The sequence below is a fragment of the Otolemur garnettii genome, unplaced genomic scaffold (assembly GCF_000181295.1).
Source record: "Otolemur garnettii isolate 467f Iridium unplaced genomic scaffold, OtoGar3 scaffold00156, whole genome shotgun sequence".
Classification (NCBI taxonomy): Eukaryota; Metazoa; Chordata; class Mammalia; order Primates; family Galagidae; genus Otolemur; species Otolemur garnettii.
Window position 1 is genome coordinate 1954020 of NW_003852551.1, and position 6807 is coordinate 1960826.

Genomic DNA, 6807 nt, shown 5'->3' on the forward strand with positions numbered 1-6807 from the left:
TGGCACGCAAGCTCTGTCTGGGTCACAGTCTCCAACCCCATGTTTGTAGCAAGTCCATTCCTCACTGGACTATTGCATTTCTCTCTACAGTTATCTGTTTAGCACGTTCTTCAGGTTGGGTTAGGGGCTCATTCTAGTCACTGTTCTGGAATCTTCCAGCTTTTGTTACTCAGCAGGTGACCACAAACTAGCTCAGCCAGCCAATGGGTAAGTTAACACTGCAGCTATGAAGGAGACTGACAAGGACTCCAGGCTAGTGCAGGGTGGGAGGCCAGGACCAGAAATGCAACACATCAGCGAGATGCGTGCTAGGGAGGTAAGTCTGGGGAGGTCACAGCTGGGACAGATGACAGAGCCTGGAGGAGTTCAGGAGATGGGGAGGTCAGAGGTGGTCCTCAGGGAGCTAACTGTTGCCATTTGATGGTATTAAGAGGTGGGATCTGGCCTATTAAGAGGTGATTAGGCCATGAGAGCTTGGGCCCTCCTGAATGGTTAATGTCATTATCACGGGAGCGGGTTGGTATAAAAGCCAGTTTGGCTCTCTCTTGCCCTACTGTCTTTGGCCACGACAGGATGAGGCAGCCCAAAGCCCTCACCTCAACCTCAGACTTCTCAGCCTCTAGAATTCTAAGAAATAAATTTCTATATAAATCACCCAGTCTGTGGTATTTGGTTATAGCAACACAAAACAGACTAGAAGTTTAATTTTAAAAGAAAGGTTTAAAGCAGGGCATGAGATGACCCACTTTACATTTCTAAAAGTTTCCTCTGACTTCTAAGCGGAGAGACCTAGGAATCCCTTTTCCCCTTACATCTGTCCCAGCGGAAAACCATTCTCAGAGTCCTAAGCATGAGCTTCTGAAACCTGTGCTCCCGAGTGCAGAGAGGACGGAGAGGCCTCTGCCGTGTGCCCCTCTGACGGGGCCTCTCTTCGGCTTTTGTTCTTGAGTTTTGAGAAGCCTGAGAGACTTCAAGGGCACCCGGGAGACCTTTCCTCTGACCCTTCTCTGTGTAGCTGCGGCTCGAGCCTCTGGCCTTCCACCCTCTGTTTTTCCCCTCTCCTTTCAAGCAGGCCCTTTTAAAAAACGAAGCCGAATCCTAACATGGTCCTGCTTCAGTAGCACATGCGAACCAAGGCTGCTTATGGGTTCTTTTCTTTTTTACCTTTGGAACCTTCTGGATTTGTTGCAGGTCTGAAGTTAGTGAGTTCTGGGCCTACTGAAAGCAAGTATTGTTCAAAGGTTCTTTTCTGTCTAACTTCATCCCTCCCACATGGGTAATTCCAACCAGGAGACAGTCTTCCAACGAGTGTCCCACCCCCGCCTGGAGCCTTCCTACACCCACCCTGCTCCACTTTTGCACATTCTCTGCATTCTTCCTATAGGGTCCTGACTCTACACGCCTGGAGGGCCCTTCTGTCTCTCACCTGGTTCCCACCTACAGTCACCATGTGGCCTTGACACCTTCCCTGTCCGAAGTGCTCCTGGTCTCTAAGGGGATCAACCCAACAGCCTTGACTGCTGCTAACTCACTGGTCTCAAGGGCCTCAGCTCCTGGAGGAAACCATCTAATCTGCTCCCTGAGATCTTGGCCCTGCCTCTGTTAAATCTCTTTGGGTGCCTGAATCCCTCTCGTTGAGAAACGATTAAAATATCTCCCAATCTGGTTAAGTGCAGCGGCCCATGCCTGTAATCCTACTGTTTGGGAGGCTGAAGCAAATTATCTTGGCTGTATGTCAGAATCTCTGGGGAACCTCTAACAATGCTCCTTCTTCCCCAACCAACCGGGGGTTGGCCCTGGGTGCTGGTCTGGTACAAAGGCCCCAGGTGACCAGTGGGCAGCCAAGCTAGATAAATTGGGGCCTCTGCACCCACAATGCTGAGAATAAAGCCAGTCCCATCTGGACAGAGGCCCAGGGGCATTTCCTAACCCCAGCAAACAAATCTCCCTCCCTGCCTAGAGAGTATGACTGAGCCAAGTCTGTCATGACCTTTAAAATGAATCTATTTTCTGGCTAATCACAGCCCCAGCCCCATGTCTCTGAATCTAGCCAAAGCCACTCAACACGCACGCACAGTGGCATCTGTGGCCCACAGGCCAAAGGCTTCTCCTCTCTTCTTCAGTGACCTCATTAAATCCTGTGGCTTTAAATGTCATTTTTAGGCTGGCAACTCCCAGATTTATAGCCCATGCACTATCTTCCCTCTAGCTCACAGCTCCCAACGCACAGGCACAGCTGCCTCCTGACACCAGGGCTGCAGTGTCCCTCAACAGCAGCTCACAGGCATCTCAACCTGCCAAGCTCCTTGTCTCAGGGTGGTGCCACTAGCTACCTGAGCTCAACCCCAGAGCTGACTCTGCTTCATCTCACCTCCCACCTCTAAACCATCCCAGGTCCTGCCTCTGGCCTCACCCCATCCCTGCCATATCCAAACGCTCTCCCTGACCAAGCCCAGGGCCCTGTCCCCTTAGGCCTAGGAGACAGCACCAGCCTCCTGCCTCCCTCCTTCTTCCCTTCCTCTCCTAAATCTATTCTCTACCCAGAAACCAGAAAGATTCTAAATAAACAAACAAACGCCAAACATCTTTACTGGGACATCCTTATGTGCCATAAAATCCACCCATTTAAAAGATGCACAATTCCTACTTTTTTCATACATTCACAGAGTTGTGTAACCATTATCATAATCTAATTTTAGAACATGTCACCCCAGAAAGAAACCTCATAGCCATTAGCAGTCACTCCCCAGCCCCATCCTCCCCCTCTCCCACTGTGCCTCAGGCAACCGCCAATCTACTTTCTGTCTCTGTGGATCTGCCTGTTCTGGACATTTTGTATAAATAGAATCGCCTGGTCTTTGTGTCTGGCTTCCCTCGCTCAGCGTTAAGGTCTCTAAGGTTTCTCGACGCTGCAGCAGGTATCCAAGCACCGGTCCGTTGTGCGGACCAACCACGTGTTGTTCATGGACTCTTCAGGGGAGATTTGGGTTTCTGCTTTGGGGCTATCAGAAAGGTCTTCTAAAAAACAAGTCACACGTGGGCGGTGCCTGTGGCTCAAAGGAGTAGGGTGCTAGCCCCATATGCCGGAGGTGGTGGATACAAACCCAGCCCCAGCCAAAAAACAAAACAAAACAAAACAAGTCACATGTTTTCCAGCCCCCTGCTGGAAACCCTGGAATCATTTTATAACACACCTAGACTGAAGCTTGTTGCCATGGCCCGTAGGATTTATCATGCTACTGCCCTCTCTTGGTTCACTCTGCCTTCTTTGTTGGACACACCAAGCTTATTTCCACCTCGGGGCCTTTGCACTTGCCATTCCCCCCCCCCTCTGCCCAGGGTGCTCTGAAATGCCCTTGTATGTATGTCTAGCGCCTTCCTCCTCCTAGTGGAATATTTGAGAGGCAGTCTCTTGTCTGTCTTCTTCACTACTGTGTCCCCAGGCCTAGAATAGTTCCTGGCACACAGGAATCGCTCAGTTTGTTGAAAGGCCCACATGATCCAGGCATGCTTAAGCTACTCCTGCAGTGGCACCAGAAGCCTCAGTTTCCCCAGGGGATCCTTTGTTCTCAAATGTTGGTCATATTATTGGCCCAAGATGTTAGGGATTTGGGGAAAATCACCTTCCTCTCCAGGGTTCCAGATGAAGAGAAGAAAAAATAAGGCCAAACAGCCCTCTGCCTGGCTTAGGTAGCCCCCTTGGTAAAGCTGGAGTGGAAAACTGTGTTGATTTTACTTCTGAGAGAGCAGCAGCGCCCCCTGCAGGAGGAAGGCCCTTCCTGGTGCGTTTACCCCAGGGAGAAGGAAGCAGAGGGGGGAGGCTGTTAAATACCAGAGGGCAGGACAGTGCCTGTGGCTCAAAGGAGTAGGGCGCCAGCCCCATATACCGGAGGAGGGTTCAAACCCAGCCCTGGCCAAAAACTGCAAAAAAAAAAAAAAAAAAAAAAAAAACCAGAGGGTAGCAGGGCTTGTGTATGTGAAAGAGAGCAAAGTTGCTTTGAACACTTCATCTGATCCTTTGCCTCTGCTGTTCCCACCCTCTGGAATGTTCTCTGTGAATCTTCTTCTGAGCTCTCCTCACACTCAGGAGGACCTTTCCCTGCACACATTCCTCTCTTAGAGCACTTACCCTGGGAGAAGAGGGTCACAGTAGAGAGAGACAGGCCAGGGTTGGAGACAGTGACCTGCCCCTTGCTTAAAGTGGCTGCAGCCATGGGTAGAAGGGTCCTGAGTGTTTGCATCAACATCCTCTGTGCAGTCAAATCACTTGCAGGCAAGTGTGGAAATAAGAATTCCTCTGCCGGGCAGCGCCTGTGGCTCAGTGGGTAGGGCGCTAGCCCCATATACCGAGGGTGGCAGGTTCAAACCCAGCCCCAGCCAAACTGCAACAAAAAAATAGCCGGGCATTGCAGTCCCAGCTACTCTGGAGGCTAAAGCAAGAGAATCGCCTAAGCCCAGGAGTTGGAGGTTGCTGTGAGCTGTGATGCCACAGTACTCTAATGAGGGTGATAAAGTGAGACTGTGTCTCTGCAAAATAATAATAATAATAATAATTCCTCTGCCTCCAGGCAGAAGCAGGGACCCAGCAGGGAGAAGGACCCTCCCTCAGCAGTCTGAAAATCCTTTCTCCTCTCCCTTCACACTCCCCTCTAGAGTCCCTCTAATCCAATGGACTGTGTCCTCCATTTCCTGCAGACAGAATAGGCACAGCAGCTCATGCCTATAAACCCAGAGCACTTTGGGAAACAGAGGTGGGAGGATCACTTGAGCTCAAGAGTTTGAGACTAGCCTGGGCAACATAGTGAGACCCTATCTCTATAAAAAAAAAATTAGCCAGGTATGATGGCACATGCCTCCAGTCCTAGCTACTCAGGAGGCTGAGGCAGGAGGATAGGATTGCTTGAGGCCAGGAGTTTGAGACTGCAGTGAGCTATGATCACACCATTGCACTCCAGATGGGGAGACAGAGACACTGTCTCCAGAAATTAAAAGAAAAGCTATAGACATTCTATCAGGTTTCATGCCACTGGACCTTTGCCTCTGCTGTTCCCACCTTCTAGCATGTTTTTCTCTGGGTACTACAACTGGCAACTTCCTAAACTCAAGGTCTGGCCAGACCTCTGCTCTGTGAAGCCTCTTCTGAGCCCTCCTGACAGTCAAGGGACTCTTCTTCTGTGCACACCCCTCCCTTGGAGCACTTATCCCAAGGAAGGAGGGTCACAGCATCCATTGATGTATCTATAAGAGCAGAAACTCTGCTTTGCTCTGTGATGGACCCCTCATACCCAGAACCAAGCATAGTAGTCCCTCAGCAAATATGCACTGAATGGATGAATGAGTGAGTTCTCTGCTAACCTCTGAGCTCCTCAAGGGCATGGCCAACGCATCACTTAATATTGCTGTAGTTTCCATTTTCTGCCAGTTCCCAAATGCCACCCTTGCCCACTGGGGAAGCCAGAAAAGGGTGCCAAAGACATTCTGCAGGGCCACCCCTGGCCAGAACTGCCCGCTGGCCCAATCTCTCAAGGCCCTGCTCTGCCCAGGGTTTTGGCTTAGAGACAAGCCCTCCTGGGAAGGGTGCCCACCAGCAGGCAATCCAACCCTGCTCCACTGCCAGTGCCCAGATGGGAGTCTTTCCCCAGAGTAGGGCTCAAGACTGATCTTTTTCCCAGAGGTTCTCTGACCTGAGCCAAGTCTCATAAACCCACCCTTGCTCTGTGCCATCCTGAGCTTTGAGAGGCACTCTCCCTCCCTGCCCCTCCACACCTCCCAGCAGGCCCCAGAAGCCCATCTCTTCACCACTGGGCAGCAGAGACCAGTGGGGTACCAGTGTCTTTAACAAAAAGCAAATGTAATAAGTAAAGGTAACCTGGCAAAGAAAACTTCCCTTGTTTATTTTCCAGGGCCCTAGCTCATCAATCTTCCCCTCCTAGCCTGCTTTGTGCTCTGTTAGCTTTGCTTCCTGACAAAACAGAATTTGGTTTTCTAATAGCATCTGTCATATGCAGGGTGTCCCCAAACATTAGCAATAATGACTTGGAAATGGCAGAGTTGGAAACCTTTGAAAGCCAACACCAGATGTCAGGCCCTCAGTGGGTCGCTTTGAGGACACGGGGCCTGAGCACAAGGAAAGGGCTGGGTTGAGCCCACAGCCCTGGGTGGTCCCTGGGAGTCATTCATCTAACAAGCAGGGGAGTGCTCACCAATGTGCCAGGCCCTGCCTGCATGGCGATGAAGGACATTGCTGGCTACTGATGAAGGACAGAACTGACCATAGAGAAAACCCCCCTGCCCCCAACTCAGTCGGCTGGGAGGCCTGAGGGGCAGCATAGCAGGGGATTTGAACTCAGATAGACCTGGGTGCCAGGCAATCCGAACCTCACCAGGTTGCTTGAGAACAAAATGAGATAACTGCCATAGGTCACCCAACTGCAAGTCTAACACTTCCCGTGGTGCTTAGGAACCATCAGCACCCGGGCTCCCAGACCTGACAGGTGGACGCACAATGGGGGCTGGTGAGGGGCTACTCAGTCCCTCATTCACACCTGCCCACAGAGTAGACATGAGGCCACTGTGGCGCCTTCCCTAAGGGACATGTGGCTCTCTCCGGCCAGGCCCCAGCCCCTTCTTTGTCCCAGTTCCCACTCTGGAGTTGCTGTCCCGGCTCAGCGAGGCGGGAGGGGCCGCAGGGCCTGGCTTAGGTTTGGGAAACTGCAGAACAGGAAGGAAGCGCGGAGAGGCAGGAAGGGGCCCGGCGTCCCTTCCCCGGCCGTGCGGTCGCGCTCAGCACCCACCGGCGCCCCCTGG

General features: G+C 51.8%; 1 protein-coding gene across 1 annotated transcript in view; it reads left to right on the plus strand.

The window, feature by feature from the left end:
- Positions 1–6807, plus strand: part of SELENON (selenoprotein N) — a 30146-nt gene that overhangs the window by 8631 nt on the left and 14708 nt on the right. The gene's annotated exons all lie outside the window — the stretch shown is intronic.